Source organism: Ranitomeya variabilis, chromosome 2 (assembly GCF_051348905.1).
Source record: "Ranitomeya variabilis isolate aRanVar5 chromosome 2, aRanVar5.hap1, whole genome shotgun sequence".
Lineage (NCBI taxonomy): Eukaryota > Metazoa > Chordata > Amphibia > Anura > Dendrobatidae > Ranitomeya > Ranitomeya variabilis.
Window position 1 is genome coordinate 881,663,739 of NC_135233.1, and position 23,021 is coordinate 881,686,759.

Genomic DNA, 23,021 nt, shown 5'->3' on the forward strand with positions numbered 1-23,021 from the left:
TCGGCTGCACATCCCAAAGATGCTCCATACAAGGCAGGATGGATCCATGCTTTCATGTTGTTCACGCCAAATTCTGACCCTACCATCCGAATGTCGCAGCAGAAATCGAGACTCATCAGACCAAGCAACGTTTTTCCAATCTTCTACTGTCCAATTTCGATGAGCTTCTGCAAATTGTAGCCTCAGTTTCCTGTTCTTAGCTGAAAGGAGTGGTACCCGGTGTGGTCTTCTGCTGCTGTAGCCCATCTGCCTCAAAGTTCGACGCACTGTGCGTTCAGAGATGCTCTTAGGCCTACCTTGGTTGTAACGGGTGGCGATTTGAGTCACTGTTGCCTTTCTATCAGCTCGAACCAGTCTGCCCATTCTCCTCTGACCTCTGGCATCAACAAGGCATTTCCGCCCACAGAACTGCCGCTCACTGGATTTTTTTTCTTTTTCGGGCCATTCTCTGTAAACCCTAGAGATGGTTGTGCGTGAAAATCCCAGTAGATCAGCAGTTTCTGAAATACTCAGACCAGCCCTTCTGGCACCAACAACCATGCCACGTTCAAAGGCACTCAAATCACCTTTCTTCCCCATACTGATGCTCGGTTTGAACTGCAGGAGATTGTCTTGACCCTGTCTACATGCCTAAATGCACTGAGTTGCCGCCATGTGATTGGCTGATTAGAAATTAAGTGTTAACAAGAAGTTGGACAGGTGTACCTAATAAAGTGGCCAGTGAGTGTATATATATTCTGTATTTATATTTAATTCAGCGCGAGATATGTGAAAAGCCGGTAATTCAATTGCCGGCTTTTCATTTCTCCTTCACAAACCCGACAGGATATGAGACATGGTTTACATACAGTAAACCATCTTATATCCCTTTTTTTTTTGCATATTCCACACTACTAATGTTAGTAGTGTGTATGTGCAAAATGTGGGCACTGTAGCTTGCAAAATAAAGGGTTAAATGGCGGAAAAAATTGGCGTGGGCTCCCGCGCAATTTTCTCCACCAGAGTGGTAAAGCCAGTGACTGAGGGCAGATATTAATAGCCTAGAGAGGGTCCATGGTTATTGGCCCCCCCTGGCTACAAACATCTGCCCCCAGCCACCCCAGAAAAGGCACATCTGGAAGATGCGCCTATTCTGGCACTTGGCCTCTCTCTTCCCACTCCCGTGTAGCGGTGGGATATGGGGTAATGAAGGGTTAATGTCACCTTGCTATTGTAAGGTGACATTAAGCTAGATTAATAATGGAGAGGCGTCAATTATGACACCTATCCATTATTAATCCAATAGTACGAAATGGTTAATAAAACACACATTATTTACTAGTATTTTAATGAAATAAAAACACAGGTTGTTGTAATATTTTATTATACTGGTAATCCACCTGATGACCCTCGTCCTGTAATAAAGGAAAAATAAAACCCCCCGGGAATGAATGGATTGCAGGGGAATGACCTGTAATTACCTTGAGTTGCGGTGAGGCGCCCTCTGCTGGATGTCCTCATGAACTGGAGCCTGGTAAAAGTTCCCAGGCTCGAGTTCATATGAGGATCCAGCAGAGGGCGCCTCACCGCAACTCAAGGTAACTACAGGTCATTCCCCTGCAATCCATTCTTCATTCCCGGGGGTTTTACAGCCACGAGCACTGCTTTAGCACAGCTCCTGGCTGTAAAATGATTTAACCCCTTCAGATGGATTTACTACATGGGACTTGACCTGAGCGTCGGAAGGTATGAGATATTATTGAGTTTTTATTTTTCCTTCACAAACATGTTTCATATCATGTCGGGTTTGTGAAGGAGAAATGAAAAGCCGGCAATTGAATTACCGGCTTTTCTATAGAACACCGCTGCGTATTTCTCGCAAGTCACACTGCTGGTCCGCGTGTAATACGTAATTTTTTTTTTCCCCCATAGACTTTAATTGGCGATTTTTTTGCGCAATAATGTGACAAACACAGCATGCGGCGATTTTGTACGGCCGTAGAAGACCGTATAATACGGATCCGTAAAACACGGCTGATAGGAGCTGGGCCATAGAGAATCATTGGGCCGTGTGTTATGCGTATTTTACGGGTGTATTTTCTGCGCTCATACGTCCGTAAAACTCGCCAGTGTGACGCCGGCCTTACATTGCAAAGAAAATGTGAAATTTTCCACCCAGAAGATCCAGATGGAAAATTCACAGCATATATGACACGTGTAGCAGCCACATGTGCAGTTTGGACGTCATAGACGCCTCCATAGCAGCTACAGGCAGAAAGACCTTGCAACATTGTCTTTTGCAGCACACAAGGGAGACAAGTCCCCACAAGTGTTGCTGACAACCTCCATAGTTTTGCAATGTGGGTGATATATATCACTTCAAAATGTTGGGACTACAAAAACAGTCCCTGAATCTAGGCCACAGAGTACTGCCATACTTACCAACAGTTAGGCTATGTTCACAAATTGCATTTTTGCAGTAGGTTTTTTTAATGCAAATTTTTAGCTGCATTTCACAGTACCAGCAAAGTCTATGAGATTTTAGAAATCTCATGCACACACTGTTTTTTCTTTTTTTTTTCATGTTTTATCAAAGAGCTACGTTTTAGCAAAATACAGCAAGTCACTACTTCTGCTTTTTGGTGCCAAAACCTGATGAAGTTGAATCGGATTATTTTTTGCATGCACTAACTTTTATCTGCATGCACAAGAGGCAAATGTACCCTGACAAAAACGGAACAAAAGCTAAGCAAAACCTGCTTTTTGTAAGCAACTTAAACACAGCTTAAAGTTTGCAAAAAAAAAAACACAGCAAAAATGCAACGTGTAAACATAGCTTTACAGTGACAAATGCTAGGAAGACCCAAAAAGGGACCACTTTTATGCATTTGCAGCATAAACGTCACTTCTTTCATGATCCAGAGAGAAAAGGAGTGGGGATCCATGATGGATAAGAGCAAATAGTGCACTGTGTGTCCTTCACTAGGATCCCAAAATATCAGACGGATGGGAGTATTCAAACCATTTTATGGCATTCCAGTAAGGCCTGTTTCACACGTCAGTGGCTCCGGTACGTGAGGTGACAGTTTCCTCACGTACCGGAGACACTGACACACGTAGACCCATAAAAATCAATGCATCTGTGCAGATGTCATTGATTTTTTGCGGACCGTGTCTCCGTGTGCCAAACACGGAGACATGTCAGTGTTCGTGGGAGCGCACGTATTACACGGACCCAATAGAGTCAATGGGTCCGTGTAAAACACGGACATTCTCCGTCTGGGGTCCGTGTGCGTGCAGGAGACAGCGCTACAGTAAGCGCTGTCCCCCCCACATGGTGCTGAAGCCGCCATTCATATCCTCTCTGCAGTAGCGTTTGCTGCAGAGAAAATATGAATAATAGTGTTTAAAATAAAGATCTATGTGTCCGCCGCCCTCCCACCCCCTGTGCGCCCCCCCCCCCCGCTGGTCGGAAAATACTTACCCGGGTCCCCAGTCGGCTGTTGCTCCTTCCTGGTCTGGCCGCGGCTTCTAGTGTATGCGGTCACGTGGGGCTGATCATTTACAATCATGAATAGTCGGCTCCGCCCCTATGGGAGGTGGAGCCACATATTCATGACTGTAAATGATCGGGCCCACGTGACCGCATACACTAGAAGCCGCGGCCAGACCAGGAAGGAGCAACAGCCGACGGGGGACCCGGGTAAGTATTTTCTGACCAGCGGGGGGGGGCGCACAGGGGGTGGGAGGGCGGCGGACACATAGATCTTTATTTTAAACACTATTATTCATATTTTCTCTGCAGCAAACGCTGCTGCAGGGAACATATGAATCGCGGCTTCAGCATGATGCAGAGTGGGTACCACACGCTCCGTGTGGTACCCACTCGCCATACGGGCGGCACACGTGTGCCGCACGTATGGCCTCCGTGAGTTCCCAGGCACACGGACACGGATAACTCCGGTACCGATTTATTCCGGTACCGGAATTATCTGGACGTGTGGGACAGCCCTAAGGAGAAGATGAGGTAAAGAGGCGTATAATATTCTAAAAAAAAAAAAAAAAAAAAGTTTTCATAATATTATGAGCTTGGTAATCCCTTTAATTATTGTTATATGGCATTTTGAAGCACTTGGCCGTTGTAGCAACTCCAAACAAACTAATATGCATAGTCTTTTTCTTTTTGTAATACAAACTGTCACTGTTTACCATGACAGAGAGGAGCCAGAAGCCCGCAGCATCTGATTTTTCCTATTCCTGCACTGGTAAGGAGCACTTCACCTTGTATTAAATTTGTTTTGGCATCTGCTCTGTTGAGAGCTCCTGGAGAGTTTAGACACTCAGCTGTGCACTGTTAGCCACTTCAATTTCCTATATAAACTAAGCCTTGGCTAGCACTCATTGTCAGAGTAGCTTTTGCTGCATGGCTGGAGCTTTTTGTTGAATGTTATTCGAGTAGGCGGTTGGTAGATTTATCTGTGACTGTTGCTACTTTTTGAGTGTGTGATAATTCCTTTTCTTCTCCTACTTTGGTTTAACACCATCCTTCACTCACCAGTGCATACCTTTGTTATTTGTGTGTATTTGTATGTTTGATATTTTTCGTTACCCCTGTTCATATTACCTTGTTAGCCTGGTTGGTGTATTATGGTACAATACTACTACCCTCTTCCCTGGGTGGGGGAAGGGTTCAGACTGAGGGTGGATTCGGGAGCTAAGGCAAGGTACGTGGCCTCAGCATCTTCACCATCAGAAGAAATCCAGGGAACAGCCCATGGTCCCGGGACACAAACGGGGGAGAAGAGGGCCTTTGTTTTCCCAGATGGAAACAGAACTGGCACCTGGAAGTGGAAGCTATCACATTTATGGCATGTATTTTAGATATGCCATACCTTTTCAGATAATGACAATATAATGTTATTTCCAGTGAAAATCTGCCTTTGTGCATTTGGGAACAGGAGGACAGGACTCTGGAAACAGCCAAGCAGACTGCACTACGCTTGATTCTTTAACTCCTACTGAAATAGTCTCCAAAAGGATCCAGAGAAAGCGCAGCCTGATCAGCTGCTTCCGGAGTCCTAGCCTCCTACATTCAGCTCAGAGGAATAGATACATCCATCTTGGCCATGAATGCATGAGACAAGAATAACCTTTTAAGTTTAATTGTGGCCCATGGGACCTATTCAGTCCGGCAGTGCAGCCTTTGGCATACAGAAGGCTGTGCATCGATGTTCTACAAGTGATTCTCACTAAATTAGAATATCATCAAAAAGTTAATTTATTTCAGTTCTTCAATGCAAAAAGTGAAACTCATATATTATATAGAGTCATTACAAACATAGTGATCTATTTCAAGTGTTTATTTCTGTTAATGTTGATGATTATGGCTTACATCCAATGAAAACCCAAAGGTCATTATCTCTATAAATTAGAATACTTAATAAAGCCATCTTGAAAAATGATTTTATAATCCGAAATGTTGGCCTCCTGAAATGTATGTTCAGTAAATGCACTCAATACTTGGTCGGGGCTCCTTTTGCATCAATTACTGCTCTGCATCAATGCGGAGTGGCATGGAGGCGATCAGCCTGTGGCACTGCTGAGGTGTTATGGAAGCCCAGGTTGCTTTGATAGCAGCCTTCAGCACATCTGCATTATTGGGTCTGGTGTCGCTTATATTCCTCTTGACAATATCCCATAGATTCTCTTTAGGGGTTAAGGTCAGGTGAGTTTGCTGGCCAATCAAGCACAGTGATATATTCTAATTTAGTGTGAAGCACCTGTATAATTAGGTGCATCCATAAGTGAGCTGGTTAGGTGAAGCCCAATAAGTATGTCAGGGAGGTAGGGCAGGAAGGTGGAGGAGCAGGTCAGGAAATGGATAAAGGTTTTTCAGGAGGAAAATGAAGTTACACTAAAAAATGATTTCTGTTCTTCACTTCCTTCCCCAATATATTTGACCTCCATATGTGAGATAAAGATGATAGCACAAGGGGATGTCCTGAAATGTTGCAACTAATCAGTAACAATAACATACAACGTTTCGACTGTTTTTTTTTTTTTTAGTAAAAAAGGAAGATTGCGTGTTGTTGTTGCATATTGGCAAAAAAGAAGAAATTTCTGGCTGGGCTAAAAGAATTAGCCAAATATACAGCCTGGCAGCTGCAGACCTGTCAGTCCAATTATTTAGTATTACCGTGAATTGGATTATGGGAGGGAGTAGCAGCAGAAGCGCACGGATCAAGCAGCGGTGATTAGTCTCCCCGTGTGATGTCCTGAAATTTCACAGGTGTGCGGAGCTGGATTCTGCGTTTGGAAACTGGATTATGAGGGCAGACACAGAGCGAAGTGCAGAGTGAACAAAGCCAGCGCTTTTTCCATCTCCTTGTATACATTGGACATCAGAAAGCAGGTCCATTTTTCAATTCTGATGTCTCATTTTATGTGGCAGTAACTTTTCTCTTATCTAAGTGACACTGACCTTGAACATTTAAGCTAATAGTTTTTTTTAGGTCAATATGTTTTAATTTTCTAAAAAAATCTAACATTTACAAAACAAATGAAAAAATAGCACTGAGAGCTTTTTTATGGTAAAAGCTGCTGTATTTATTGGTACATGCATCTTTTTGATCACTTTTTTTTTCAATTTATGGGAGATAGATGACCATAATCAAATGGCTTTTGCAGATCTAAAGCCTTGGTCACTGCAGCTCTATTCTGAATCCATCACTGCCTCCTCCAGCTTGACTGACAGCCTCTATCCTGTGTAATTTCAGACAAAAGATCCGTCAGTCAAGCAAGAGGAGGCAGCACTGGGTGGATAGTAGAGCTGGAGTGACAGAGGCTTCAGATTTCCAGACTCATTTGCATATCAATTCAAATACTGATTTCTCAGTAATGGAGGATCAGACCGGTGATGTAAAAGTATTGATGTACTTATCTTTGAAAGAGCTACATGCACATATAAATAGTTTGTGGTGGAATCCTGCTGAAACAGGGGCTTGCAAAAGTATTCACCCACTTGAAAATTTTGGTGTTTTGCTACTTCACAGCCTGGAATTTCACTGGATTTTTTGAGGGTTTGCATCAGTTCATGCATGCCTACAACTGTGAACGTTTTTTTTTATTGTGAAGCAAACAACAAATAGTACAAAATAATTCTAAACTTCAGTGTGAATAACTATTCACTCCCCTAAAGTCAGTACATTGTATAGCCTCCTTTTGTGGCAATTACAGCTGCTAGTTACTTTGGGTAAGTCTCTATGAGTTTTCCACATCTTGCCACTGGGATTTTTGCCCATTCCTCAAGGCAAAACTGCTCCAGCTCCTTAAGTTAGATGGTTTCCTCTGGTGAACAGCAATCTTCAAGTCTGACCACAGATTCTAAATTGGATTAAGGTTTGGGCTTTGACTAGGCCACTCCAAAAAAGTTACATGTTCTCCCTTAAATCACTTGAGTGTTGCTTTAGCAGTATGCTTTGGGTCATTGCCTTGTTGGAAGGTGAACCTCGGTCCCAGTGCCAAATCATTGAAACAGGTTTTGCTCATGAATTTCCCTGGATTTCGCACCATCCATCTTCCCCTCGACTCAAATCATTTTCCATGTACCTGCTGCTGAAAAGCATCCCTACAGCATATTGCTGCCAACACCATGTGGCACTGTGGGTAATGTGTTCTTGGGGTGATGAGCTGTGCTGGTCTCATCTGATCACAGCACCTTCCATGATACATTTGGGGAGTCTCCCACATGTCTTTTGGCAAACTCAAAAATAGACTTACAATTTTTGTGTGTAAGTAAAGGCTTTATCTCTGACGTTCCCACAGGGCAGTGGGGTACTTGGTACCGGGTCCGGTCGACTATTAAAGGGATGTCACGGTGGCTGCGACCCGGTCCGTGGCCCTGGGCATCAACGTTAAAGGGGGTTAAATGTTCAAAGTTTGTTGTGACGCCACCTGTGGAGTTCGGTCAATAGGAGGACCGACGCTGCATTAGAGGGGTCCCCTGGGGGATGTTGCGGCAGCCCAGATGTTACACTTCCCACAGAAGCAGGGTCCCCAGGGGTCCTATGGTGTGTGGCGCAGATGGTAAGGCCAGTTAATAAATGGAAGACACAGGTTGTAAGTCTTTACCTGGTTTACTTGTGGGTGACAGACCACAGTCCAGGGTACTAAGCACAGATGATGGTGGTCCGGCCGGCTCAGAGGCAAGTGAGAGTTCTCCAGTACCAGTAGAGAACCGTGAGCCTTTCCAACTAGCGCCTTTCAAGGTGAGGTCCCTGCTGCCTGATGCTTCCTACAGGGTCCTCCAGTTTCCCTCTGTCCATTCTGCAGAAGCGATCAGCCTGCAGAAAATGATAGTCCCATACTGGGACAAAGTAAAAAAGTTAGAAAAAAGTAAAACAATTTTTTTAAATAATTGTAAAAATATATATATATATAAAAAAAATAATAATAATAGTAAAAAATCAAAAGATATTGTATTTCTAAATAAATATTGAATGAAAAAAAAGCAATAAAAGTACACATATTTGGTATCACCGCGACCCGACCTATAAAACTGTCCCACTAGTTAACCCCTTTAGTGAACACCAAAAAGGCAAAAAACTATGCTTTACCATCATATTGCCAAGCAAAAAGTGGAATAAAACACAATCAAAAAGATGAATATAAATAACCATGGTACCGCTGAAAACGTAATTTTGTCCTGCAAGAAACAAGCCGCCATACAGCTCCATCAGCAGAAAAATAAGAGCTCTAGCCCTCAGAATAAAGTGATGCAAAAATAATTATTTTTTCTATAAAATAGTTTTTATTGTATAAAAGCGCCAAAACATAAAAAAAAGATATAAATGAGGTATCACTGTAATCATACTGACCCCAAGAATAAAACTGTCTTATCAATTTTAGCACACATGGAACGGCATAAACTGCGCCCCCTAAAGAAATTCCTGAATTGCTGTTTTTTGTTCATTCTGCCTCACAAAAATCAGAATAGAAAGCGATGAAAAAATGTCATGTTTCCGAAAATGGTACCAATAAAAACGTCAGCTCGTCCCACAAAAAAGCAAGCCATCACGCAACTCTGTCAGCCAAAATATGGAAAAATTATATATTTTCAAAATGTGGTGATGCATACACTATTTTTTGCAATAAAAAGCATCTTTTAGTGTGTGACGGCAACAAAACATAAAAACCCGATATAAATCTGGTATTGCTGTAATCGCACTGACTCGAAGAATAAAGTCACCTAATCACTTATAGTGCACGAGGAACAGCGTAAAAAATAAAACCAATTCTTCACATGCTGTTGATTTTTTTTATTCTGCCTCCCAAAGATCACAGTAAGGCTCGGAGCTCATTTATCCTGCGCTCTGCGCTGAGCACTTACACCGGGTTTCCATGTGAATCTCTGAAATACGTGATCTGGCAGCAGATGGAGGCACTGCGGACACCATGTTACCTGTGATCCAGCAGTGTTTGTCTTTTTAGGATTGCATAAAAGTGCTGTCAGCCACAGTTTTGTGCTCTTCTGAAAAGAAGGGCACTGCTGAACAGAGGCCAGATGGAATCCAGAGTAACCATTTTGCCTCATTATAGTGAATGGATCCCTTGGGGGGTTTCATCTGAATCACGTCACTTGGAGATTTAGCTGGAAACCCCAAAGTAAGTGCTCAGCGTAGAGCGCTGGATAAATGTGATCCCAAACGTTATATAAAATGTTCCCAATTAAAGCTTCAACTCAACCCACAAAAAAGCAAGCCCTGGCTCAGGTCCGCCATCTGTTAATGGAAATATAGGGGGCTTCCATGTTATTGGTAGCACAAAGGCTCTGGAAAAGCGAAGTGGTTCCTCACCCGCCAAAAGAAATTCAGCAAATTCTCGGTTCTCAAATCCAAATGCCCCCCCCCCCCAGCTTCTGAGCCCCACAGTGTACCTAAACACGACATATTGCATCCACATTTGGCATTTCTAAAGCGATGAGAGCCCACCTACCTTATGGGTGCATGCCTCCAGAAGCATGGCCTGGGCATAATGTACTGGTGACTACAGTGTACTGGTGACTACAGCGTACTGGTCACTACAACAGCAGTTTGCAATCTCCACTCGGCAATATTCATTGCTGCTTGTTTCTGGAAAATACCCATGGAGTCAAAATCATCATTTTACCTGTAGATAAATTCCCAAAGGGGTATAATTTCCAAAATGTGGTCACTTGAGGGGGGATTCTGCTCTTCTAGCAATTAGTGGCTCTGTATATGGAGTCCTCAAACTGTTCTAGGAAAATCTGCACTCCAGGAGACAAATAGCGCTCCGTTCCTCCCAAGTCTCTCTGTAAAGCTAAGTAGTACTGTACCGCCACATATGGGGTATTGCCACGTTCAGTATAAATTGTGGGACACATTTTGGTGCCATTTTTACCCACTTCTTGTGTGAAAATGTAAAATCTGGGGCTAAAACTAAATTTTGGTAGTAAGAATGTAGTTATTTTTTCTTCACTGCCCAATGGGATAAAATTTTGTGACACACCCATGGTGTCAATACGATCACGGCAGCCCTAGATGAATTAATTGGGAGGTGTAGTTTGTAAAATGGGGTCACTTATGGGCAGCTCTGCTGTTTTGGTACCTCATAGGCTATCACAGTGGGTCATGGCACCTGCAAACCATAACCGTAAAATCTGGCGCTCCTTGCCTTCTGAGCTTTGCACTGTGCCTGAAAAATATTTCCCAATTACATGTAGGGTATTGACGCACTCAGGAAAAATGGAACTCAGTTTATTGTAAGAAAAATTCCCATTAGCCCTTAGAAAAATTAAAAACTTAGGACTAAACAACATTTTAGTGGTAAAAATGTAATTTATTCTTTCTTCCCCACTCAGTGGTATAAAATTCTGTGAGGCACATATGGTGTCAGTACGATCACAGCACCACTAGATGAATTCATTGGGGAGTGTTGTATGAAAATGAGTTCACATATAGGTTTTTTTTGTTGTTCTGGCACCTCAGGAGCTCTGCCAATGTGGCATGGCACCCTCAAACCATTCCGGCAAAATCTGAACTCCAATATGGTGCCTCTTCCCTTCTGAGCTTTGCACTGTGCCTCAAAAGTATTATTCCCCCACATATGGGATATCGACGTACTCAGGAGATATTGCGCAACAAATTGTATGGTGCAATTTCTCCTGTTCCCTTATGAAAATGCAATATTTTGTGCTAAAAACATATTTGTTGGGAAAATTTGATTTTTTTTATTTTTACAGCTCAATGTTATAAATTTCTGTGAAGCACCTGAGGGTTCAGGGTGCTCACCACACATCGAGATCAGTTTCCTGAGGGGTTTAGTTTCCAAAATGTTGTCGCTTGTTGGGAATTTTCACTGTTTATGCACATCAGGGGCTCTCCAAACGCGAGATGGCGTCCGCCAATTGTTCCAGTAAATTTTTAATTCAAAAAGTCAAATGGCGCTCCTTCCCTTCTGAGCTTTGCTGTGCACCCAAACAGTGATTTTCTCCCTCATATGCTGTATCAGCATGCTCAGGAGAAATTACACGACAAATTTTAAAGTCCATTTTTTTCCTCCTACCCTTGTAAAAATAAAAAAAAATTGGATCTGAACTAAATTTTTTTGTGAAAAAAGTTAAATGTTCTTTTTTTTCTTTAAAAAAATTCCTGTGAAGCACATGAAGGGTTAATAAACTTCTTGAATGTAGTTTTGAGCACCTTGAGGGGTGCAGTTTTTAGAATGGTGTCACTTTTGGGTATCTTCATTCATATAGACCCCTCAAAATGACTTCAAATTTGATGTGGACCCTATAAAAAATGACAAAAGAAAAAAGGAATATAGTCAGCTTACCGGTCTTGGACGAAATCTCCAGACCTGCCAACGCCCAGCACGGTTCAGGGTGAGCGCCCACAGCAAATGAAGACAAAAAGAGAAATCATCCAGCTGGAGGTGGAGGCAGTTCAAACTTTGTGATGATCATGAGTAAGACTTCATAGTTGAAACGCGTTGATCCTCCTCACTGGTGTGCCAGGTGTTTGCTATGTAAAGATTTTTCATTTTGAAGAACTATTTATCGGTTTAGTTGTCTAATAAAGTCTCACAAAGTTTGAACTGCCTCCACCTCCAGCTGGATCATTTCTCTTTTTGCCTATAAAAAATGGTTTTGGAAATTTTGTTGGAAAAATGAGAAATCGCTGGTCAAATTTTAACCCTTATAACTTCCTAACAAAAAATGTTTTGCTGATGTAAAGTAGACATGTGGGAAATGTTATTTATTAACTATTTTGTGTGACATGTCTCTGTGATTTAAGGGCATGAAAATTCAAAGTTTGAAAATTGCGAAAATTTCCAAATTTTTGCCAAATTTCAGGGGTTTTTTTCACAAATAAATGCAAGTCATACCGAAGAAATTTTACCACTATCATGAAGTACAATATGTAATGAAAAAATAATCTCAGGATCACCGTGATCCATTGAAGCCTTCCAGAGTTATAACCTCATAAAAGGACAGTGGTCAGAATTGTAAAAATTGGCCCGGTCATTAATGAGCAAACCACCCTCGGGGGTAATGGGGATAAACACAAGTTGTAATGTAACAAAACAGGTAAGAAGCCAAGGGAGCTGAATACTTTTGCAAGCCATTGTAGATTCTAGTGTTGAGCATTCCGATACCGCAAGTATCGGGTATCGGCCGATACTTGCGGGTATCGGAATTCCGATACCGAGATCCGATACTTTTGTGGTATCGGGTATCGGTATCGAAACAACATTAATGTGTAAAAGAAAGAATTAAAATAAAAAATATTGCTATACTCACCTCTCCGATGCAGCCTGGACCTCACCGAGGGAACCGGCAGCGTTCTTTGCTTAAAATGCGCGCGTTTCCTTCCTTCCGTGACGTCACGGCTTGTGATTGGTCGCGTGCCGCCCATGTGGCCGCGACGCGACCAATCACAGCAAGCCGTGACGTAATTTTCAGGTCCTCAATGCCTAATTCTAGGCATTCATGATTTTAAAATTACGTTCCGGCTTGTGATTGGTCGCGTCGCGGTCACATGGGCGACGCGACCAATCACAAGCCGTGACGTCACGGGAGGCAGGAAACGCGCGCATTTTAAAATTACGTCACGGCTTGTGATTGGTTGCGTGCCGCCCATGTGACCGCGACGCGACCAATCACAGCAAGCCGTGACGTAATTTCAGGTCCTGAATGCAGAATTAGGCATACAGGACCTGAAATTACGTCACGGCTTGCTGTGATTGGTCGCGTCGCGGCCACATGGGCAGCACGCGACCAATCACAAGCCGTGACGTCATGGAAGGAAGTAAACGCGCGCATTTTAAGCAAAGAACGCTGCCGGTTCCCTCGGTGAGGTCCAGGCTGCGTCGGAGAGGTGAGTATAGCAATATTTTTTATTTTAATTCTTTCTTTTACACATTAATATGGATCCCAGGGCCTGAAGGAGAGTTTCCTCTCCTTCAGACCCTGGGAACCATCAGGGATACCGTCCAATACTTGAGTCCCATTGACTTGTATTGGTATCGGGTATCGGTATCGGATTAGATCCGATACTTTGCCGGTATCGGCCGATACTTTCCGATACCGATACTTTCAAGTATCGGACGGTATCGCTCAACACTAGTAGATTCCCTTTCATGGCTAGTCAAACCCTGTCCTGCCCCAGCTCCTCCTCAGCTTTGCCCCTTTTGGCAGAGTTGCTTTAAACTGGCGTAAAAATGCCAAAAGTTACAAAATGTTTTTCTACTTTTCTGCCAGAGAACTTGTGTAAACACTTAGATGTATCTTCCCACAGGGTCTGCCTAATAGGCTTCCATATGTGGAAAATCAGGAGGCTATTGTTAGGTTTTTCTCTGCCAAAGGGAAACACTTCAGCTTCCCACATTGTGAGGGAATGATATCGTAGGAAGGGAGCTCTCTCCATTTGTCAACCACTTATAGGCATCGGTCAGTGTTGACAGCGTCATATTAGTGTTTTCATGGAAGAACCAACCCATGCAGTAAAACTTAGACCCATGAATAATGTTACAGGCTCTTTTTCTGAGCTTGCAATGCAAGTACTGTAAATATACCATGCTTTAATTTAAGTACATCCCACTGTGCCACAAACATACTTCGCAGGACTGGGGTGGGTTAAACTAATAAGGCAACCATGTAATGGCAATGTGCAGGCCAACATATAATAAGGAACTTTACCTATGCACAGGAACTGCAAGGATCTCATAAAAGTGCACACCCACCCCGACACGCGTTTTGGTCCTACCTACAAAGGTATGTTCCTGTGCATAGGTAGAGTTCCTTATTATATGTTGGTCTGCACATGGTCATTACATGGTTGTCTGCATATGATTATGTTTTTATATTACTGCTATTTAGCATTTGCTTCCTATGCAGGGACTTAATCATCATGGTATCATGGGATTACTGTTTGTGACTGAGAGATATATCGGTTAATCATGTTATACACTTTGTTATATGCAGTTATGCCCATGTTGTATGCGCCCCAGTCTTTTACAGCATATCTTGTGACACGTGTTATGTTCCCTTCCCTCCATACCTGTTGTTATCCTTTTTAATTAATAAAATGTATCTTGTTCATGATTTTGGACCGGTATATCATTTTTTCCTCCCGTTTATGCTCCATGTTCCATGACGATAGGTGCATGTCAGTCCTTTTGTATATACACAGGGCTTGCATTTCTGACAAAGTCTTCTTTTATTGATTACTATTAAACCATGTTTGTTATTCTTATGAGTTTCATTTACCGATTACTATCAATGTCCAGGCCCAATGGGAGACATGTCCTATTTGGATTCGAATTGCTTATCAATCTCACCATTGCAAGTAAATGGCTCAGAGAAAAAAAGCAGCACACAGATTTTATCCATGTGCTGCCCGTATTAATGGGTAGGAGAAGCCTGATGACATTTTTTTCATCTAAGAAAAATTGAATTCAACAAGGATTGTAAAAACTTACGCATGGATGAAAAATGGATCCAGCACACCCTATAACGTGTGGTGAAACCGGGTTTAGGGTATGTGCACATGTTGAGTATTTGTAGCAGACTTCTCTGTTGGCAGGAAAAATGCATTAAATATGGTCGCTTTTGACACTTTTGTGTATGCGTTTTTGATGTTATTCATTTGAATGAGTGAAAAAGGTTGCAAAAATGTTGAAATAATTGACATGATGCAGATTTGAAAAAACGCTTTGGTGGTTCAAATCTGCAAGGAAAAAATAATCAACATGTGCATGAGAGACGCATCATTCAATTTACTGGTACGGTAAAAACGGAGTCTGTGACCAAGTCCTTAGATCAGTGCTTCTCAACTCCGGTCCTCAAGATCAAGTTTTCAGGATTTCCTTAGTATTGCACAGGTGCTAATTTTTAGCACCTGCTCAAGCAATAATTTCATCACCAATGCAATACTAAGGTAATCCAAAACATGACCTGTTGGTGAGGACTGGAGTTGAGAAATACTGCCTTAGACGGTAATTATACAGTGACTGACGTGATGCATTTTCTTCAACCAAATACAGGAGTGGATACAAAAAGAAGGAAAAAGTGATACCTTAAAAAATGTACCTGCATCACACAATATTAACCGTAATAAATCAATGCATCAAAGAATAAATGCTACTACAGTCAAAGGAAATAGGGTAGAAATTGTGACAGTCAAAACATGCATCCCTTTAGCTGTAATCGTGAATAGCACCAGTAGGTGGCAGCATACGCCAATCAGTACTACAATTTTTCATTAAAAGGGAACCTGACAGATGGTACATGCAGCGGATCGACCATGGGCAGCATGTATCAGGCCCTGGCTGCATGATTTCAGCCAGGTATGTTTGACCCCGAAACACTGTGGCACTTCAGAGAAAATCATACCTTAACCCCTTCTCACCCAGGTGATTTTTTCCATCAATATAGCCGTAGGAGAGCTTGTTTTTTGCGGGACTAGTTGTACTTTTGAATGTCACCATTCATTCTGCCATATAGTGTACTGGAAAACAAGGGGAAAAATTCCAAGTGTGGTGAAATTACAAAAAAAAGTGCAATTCAACAATTGTTTTTTGTTTTTGTCATTTACCATGTTCACTACATGAATCTCGACTAACCAAAGTCTATTAAATTGGTGAAATTCCCATAAGACACAAGCGAACATATACAACCAAGAAAGAAAAAAGTGTGCGAGGAACAAAATACTGTAGAACAGTCTCTTGGTAAAATTTAACTTTTATTCAATAAATTAAAATAAATGTATATATGGCAGTGCATAATACAATGCAAGCAAACACCGGAGGGCAGGCACAGATAATAATAATTATAATAATAATTTTTATTTATATAGCGCCAACATATTCCGCAGCACTTTACAATTGAGCGGGGACATGTACAGACAAATTCAATACAAGTTAAGACAATTTAAACAGTGACGTTAGGGGTGAGGTCCCTGCTCACAAGCTTACAATCTACAAGGAAATGGGGGGGACACAATAGGTGAAAAGTGCTTGTTATTTCAGGTCTGGCAATTATAATAAATAGGGATTTTCATACAAAGCTGCATGATCCAGTCATCAGCCCGTGTGTTTAAGTGAAATAGTCAAGTATCAAGTGCAGTTATCTTGTGCATGGAGGGTGTGGAGACAGATGAATAGTAGGGTGCAGATTCAGAATAATATTTGGAAGGAGGGAACAGGGCAAAGTTAGTTTACTGAGTAGTTGATGTGGTAGGCTTGTTTGAAGAGATGGGTTTTTAAAGCGCGCTTGAACAGGTCGGGGCTAGGTATCAGTCTGATCGTCTGAGGAAGTGCATTCCAGAGAGCTGGCGCAGCACAAGAGAAGTCTTGGAGACGGAGGTGTGAGGTTCGGATTACGGGGGATGTTAAGGTACCTTCACACGAAGCGACGCTGCAGCGATAGCGACAACGATGCAGATCGCTGCAGCGTCGCTGTTTGATCGCTGGGGAGCTGTCACACAGACCGCTCTCCAGCGACCAACGATGCCGAGGTCCCCGGGTAACCAGGGTAAACATCGGGTTGCTAAGCGCAGGGCCGCGCTTAGTAACCCGATGTTTACCCTGGTTACCAGCGTAAAAGTAAAAAAAACAAACAGTACATACTCACCTGCGCGTCCCCCAGCGTCTGCTTCCTGACACTGACTGAGCTCCGGCCCTAACAGCACAGCGGTGACGTCACCGCTGTGCTTTCACTTTCACTTTAGGGCCGGCGCTCAGTAAGTGTCAGAAAGCAGACACTGGGGGACGCGCAGGTGAGTATGTACTGTTTGTTTTTTTTACTTTTACGCTGGTAACCAGGGTAAACATCGGGTTACTAAGCGCGGCCCTGCGCTTGGTAACCCGATGTTTACCCTGGTTACCAGTGTAAAACATCGCTGGTATCGTTGCTTTTGCTGTCAAACACAACGATACACGGCGATCGGACGACCAAATAAAGTTCTGGACTTTATTCAGCGACCAGCGACATCACAGCAGGATCCTGATCGCTGCTGCGTGTCAAACTAAACGATATCGCTAGCCAGGACGCTGCATCGTCACGGATCGCTAGCGATATCGTTACAAAGTCGTTTCGTGTGAAGGTACCTTTAGCCTTAGGTCATTTGTAGAACGGAGGGCACGTGTAGGGCTAGAGATGAGAGAGGAGATATAAGGCGGTGCAGAGCTTTGTGGGTGAGAGAGATGAGTTTATACTGGACCCTGTAGCGAATGAGTAGCCAGTGTAATGACTGGCACAAGATGGAGGCATCGGTGAAGCGGCTGGACAGAAATATGACCTTGGCTGCCGCATTCAAGATGGATTGGAGAGGAGAAAGTTTGGTAAGAGGGAGACCGATCAGAAGAGAGTTGCAGTAGTCCAGACGAGAATGAATAAGAGCGACAGTAAGAGTCTTAGCAGTTTCAAACGTGAGAAAAGGTCGGATTCTGGAGATGTTTTTGAGATGCAGGTGACAAGAGCGAGTGAGTGATCGGATATAGGGAGTAGAGGAAAGTTCGGTGTCGAATATGACCCCAACACAGCGGGCATGCTGCTTGGGAGTTATGGTTGAACCCTCTAGATGACAACAGAAATTGGTGAGTGAACTAATCGGAAAAATATAGTATTTATAGATATATAAACCTATGTAAAGATATATCAGCTACAGAATAAACCAAAGTAGTATCATGCATCGAATGGCTGATCTGTTGTTACCTATAGGTGCAGGACAACAGTGTACTAAACAGCTATTTATTCTAGCATGCCAAACTTATCTATGGACCACTTTCCAAGACCACATCAGTAATATAAGGTATAGTAATGTGTAGAAGGATACCAATAGGGGAGTACAATTATAAACAATGACCCAGGTCCAGAAACCATAATCATACATATATCCTAGCAGGATCAACCAAGATCCTATTGGAAACAATGCCCTGAGATACTTCCTAACCAGATATCAACCACAAAGAATTGAAGTATAAACAACCTCATAACAAATGTATTTTAGTCAAAAAAGTAAGTTTATTCAATAAAATACACAAACAAAGACTACAAATCCATAACACATATAAAGAAAATAGTCCGCTACAGAGTGTTTAGAATATTGGGTGCAGGTGCACCAAAAGAACACGCTACGTGTCACAGCCTGGAGAGGGAAAGACAATAAGGGAATAGAGTCACATGAATACCAAAGCTGGGTCAGAACTAATTTTAGTCCATATGACACTACCTTTCACATAAGTGAACCACCACTGCACTAGTACTAATCATAAGCCAAAATAACAGTCCAGTGACCAAATCTCCCGAATGCAGGAGGAACACTAAGTCTCAAATTTCTTACCCTTCTCCCTCTCCATGAAATCCGGGAAATCCCGGATTTCCCGGTGACCCGCACCGCCATACTGGCGCATGGGATGATGCGGCATTAGGCGCCCGCAATTGTCAGTAACATGCGCTGTTGTCTAGTGGCGGGGAAGAGTATAAAAACAGGATATCTGAAGATCAAGACACCGTGCTAGCCTCCAGACGAAGCGGTGGGCGAAACGCGCGTAGGGGCGTGTGTTTGCATCATGGAGAGGGAGAAGGGTAAGAAATTTGAGACTTAGTGTTCCTCCTGCATTCGGGAGATTTGGTCACTGGACTGTTATTTTGGCTTATGATTAGTACTAGTGCAGTGGTGGTTCACTTATGTGAAAGGTAGTGTCATATGGACTAAAATTAGTTCTGACCCAGCTTTGGTATTCATGTGACTCTATTCCCTTATTGTCTTTCCCTCTCCAGGCTGTGACACGTAGCGTGTTCTTTTGGTGCACCTGCACCCAATATTCTAAACACTCTGTAGCGGACTATTTTCTTTATATGTGTTATGGATTTGTAGTCTTTGTTTGTGTATTTTATTGAATAAACTTACTTTTTTGACTAAAATACATTTGTTATGAGGTTGTTTATACTTCAATTCTTAGGGGAGTACAATTAGTATATAGATGTTTAAGATCAAAAATACATGTGATCAGCGCACCCGCCAAGAGACCCGACACGTATTTCACCACAGCTTCGTCAGTACATGTTCGCTATTGGTAAAATTGCCATTATGATTCTCCAGGTCAGTACGAGTACGCAGATACCAAACATGTATAAGGGGTTTTTTTTTAATGTAAGTGTTTAAAAAAAAAAATCCAAAATTTGTATGGAAAAAATTTTCCAAGACACATAGAGTTTCCATTTTTCGGGATCTGTGGCTGGGTGAGGGCTTATTTTTTTTTCGGCTTGATCTGATGTCTTTTTGTTATATTATCTTGGGAGTAGATACGATATTTCGATTGACTCTTATTGCTGGCGTTTTGATTTTTTTCTCGTTACACCATTTACCGATCGGATTAATTTACTTTTTATTTTGATAGATCGGACATGATGGGGTTTTTTAACCCCTTTATGACCTTGGACGTATCCATACGTCCAGGTTGGTTGGTACTTACTGATTTTGGACTTATGAATATGTCATAGCGATTTTGTGCACACAGAGGCCGGCGTCACACTAGCGAGTTTCACGGACGTATGAGAGGTGCAGAAAATACGGATTGCATATGGTACAATGATTCTCTATGGCCCAGCTCCTATCTGCCGTATTTTACTGATCCGTATTATACGGTCTCGTACGGCCGTAGAAAATCGCAGCATGCTGCGTTTGTCACCGTATTGCGCAAAAAAAATCACCAATGAAAGTCTATGGGGGCGAGAAAAATACGGATTACACATGGACCAGCAGTGTGACTTGCGAGAAATACGCAGCGGTGTTCTATAGAAAAGCCGGTAATTCAATTGCCGGCTTTTTCTTTCTCCTTCACAAACCCGACAGGATATGAGACATGGTTTACATACAGTAAACCATCTCATATCCCTTTTTTTTTTGCATATTCCACACTACTAATGTTAGTAGAGTGTATGTGAAAAATTTGGGTGCTGTAGCTTGTAAAATAAAGGGTTAAATTGCGGAAAAAAATTGGCGTGGGCTCCCGCGCAATTTTCTCCGCCAGAGTGGTAAAGCCAGTGACTGAGGGCAGATATTAATAGCCTAGAGAGGGTCCATGGTTATTGGCCCCCCCTGGCTAAAAACATCTGCCCCCAGCTACCCCAGAAAAGGCACATCTGGAAGATGCGCCTATTCTGGCACTTGGCCTCTTTCTTCCCACTCCCGTGTAGCGGTGGGATATGGGGTAATGAAGGGTTAATGTCACCTTGGTATTGTAAGGTGACATTAAGCCAGATTAATAATGGAGAGGCGTCAATTATGACACCTATCCATTATTAATCCAATAGTACTAAATTGTTAATAAAACACACACACATTATTAAAAAGTATTTTAACCCCTTCCCGACATGTGACGGTATAGTACGTCACATGTCGGGACCCCCGCTTTGATGTGCGCTCCGGCGGTGAGCGCACATCAAAGTCGCGACATGTCAGCTGTTTTTTACAGCTGACATGTGCGCGCAATAGCGGCGGGTGAAATCGCGATCACCCGCCGCTATTAACTAGTTAAATGCCGCTGTCAAACGCAGACAGCGGCATTTAACTACCGCATCCGGCCGTGCGGCCGGATATGAGCGCATCGCCGACCCCCGTCACATGATCGGGGGTCGGCGATGAGTCAGGAAGGTAACCATAGAGGTCCTTGAGACCTCTATGGTTACTGATTGCCGGTGGCTGTGAGCGCCCCCCTGTGGTCGGCGCTCACAGCACACCTGCAAATCTGCTGTGTAGCAGCGATCTTATGATCACTGCTGCATAGCAGAGCCGATCGGGCTGTGCCTGCTTCTAGCCTCCCATGGAGGCTATAGAAGCATGGCAAAAGTAAAAAAAAAAAAGTTTTTAAAAATGTGAAAAAAATAAAAAAAATATAAAAGTTTAAATCACCCCCCTTTCGCCCCAATCAAAATAAATCAATAAAAAAAACCCCCAACCTACACATATTTGGTATCGCCGCGTTCAGAATCGCCCGATCTATCAATAAAAAAAAAGCATTAACCTGATCGCTAAATGGCGTAATGAGAAAAAAATTCGAAACGCCAGATTTACGTTTTTTTGGTCGCCACGACATTGCATTAAAATGCAATAACGGGCGATCAAAAAAACGTATCTACACCAAAATGCTATCATTAAAAACGCCAGCTCGGCACGCAAAAAATAAGCGCTCACCTGACCCCAGATCACGAAAAATGGAGACGCTACGAGTATCGGAAAATGGCGCAATTTTGTTTTGTTTTGTTTTTTGCAAAGTTTGGAATTTTTTTTCACCACTTAGGTGAAAAATAACCTAGTCATGTTAGGTGTCTATGAACTCGTAGTGACCTGGAGAATCATAATGGCAGGTCAGTTTTAGCATTTAGTGAACCTAGCAAAAAAGCCAAGCAAAAAACAAGTGTGGGATTGCACTTTTTTTGCAATTTCACTGCACTTGGAATTTTTTTCCCGTTTTCTAGTACACGACATGCTAAAACCAATGATGTCGTTCAAAAGTACAACTCGTCCCGCAAAAAATAAGCCCTCACACGGCCAAATTGACGGAAAAATAAAAAAGTTATGGCTCTGGGAAGGAGGGGAGCGAAAAACGAAAACGGAAAAACGGAAAAAGCTCCGGGGGTGAAGGGGTTAATGAAATAAAGACACAGGGTGTTTTAATATTTTATTAGACTCTTAATCCACCTGAAGACCCTCGTTCTGTAAAAAAGGTAAAATAAAAAATCAACAATATCCCATACCTTCCGTCGTTCTGGCAGTCCCACGATGTAAATCCATCTGAAGGGGTTAAATCATTTTACAGCCAGGAGCTGTGCTAATGCAGTCGCTCCTGTCTGTAAAATGTTGTGAATGAATGGAGTGCAGGGGAATGTCCTGTAGTTACCTTGAGTCGCGGTCATGCGCCCTCTGCTGGATGTCCTCATATGAACTCGAGCCTGGGAAAAATTCCCACGCTAGAGTTCATATGAGGACATCCAGTATCCATTTTGTACTATTGGATTAATAATGGATAGGTGTCATAATTGACGCCTCTCCATTATTAATCTGGCTTAATGTCTCCTTACAATAGCAAGGTGACATTAACCCTTCATTACCCCATATCCCACCGCTACACGGGAGTGGAAAGAGAGAGGCTAAGTGCCAGAATAGGCGCATCTTCCAGATGTGCCTTTTCTGGGGTGGCTGGGAGCAGATGTTTTTAGCCAGGGGAGGCCAATAACCATGGACCCTCTCTAGGCTATTAATATCTGCCCTCAGTCACTGGCTTTACCACTCTGGCAGAGAAAATTGCGCGGGAGCCCACGCCAGTTTTTTCCGCGATTTAACCCTTTATTTTACAAGCTACAGCGCCCAAATTTTGCACATACACACTACTAACATTAGTAGTGTGGAATATGCAAAAAAAAGGGATATGAGATGGTTTACTGTATGTAAACCATGTCTCATATCCTGTCGGGTTTGTGAAGGAGAAAGAAAAAGCCGGCAATTGAATTACCGGCT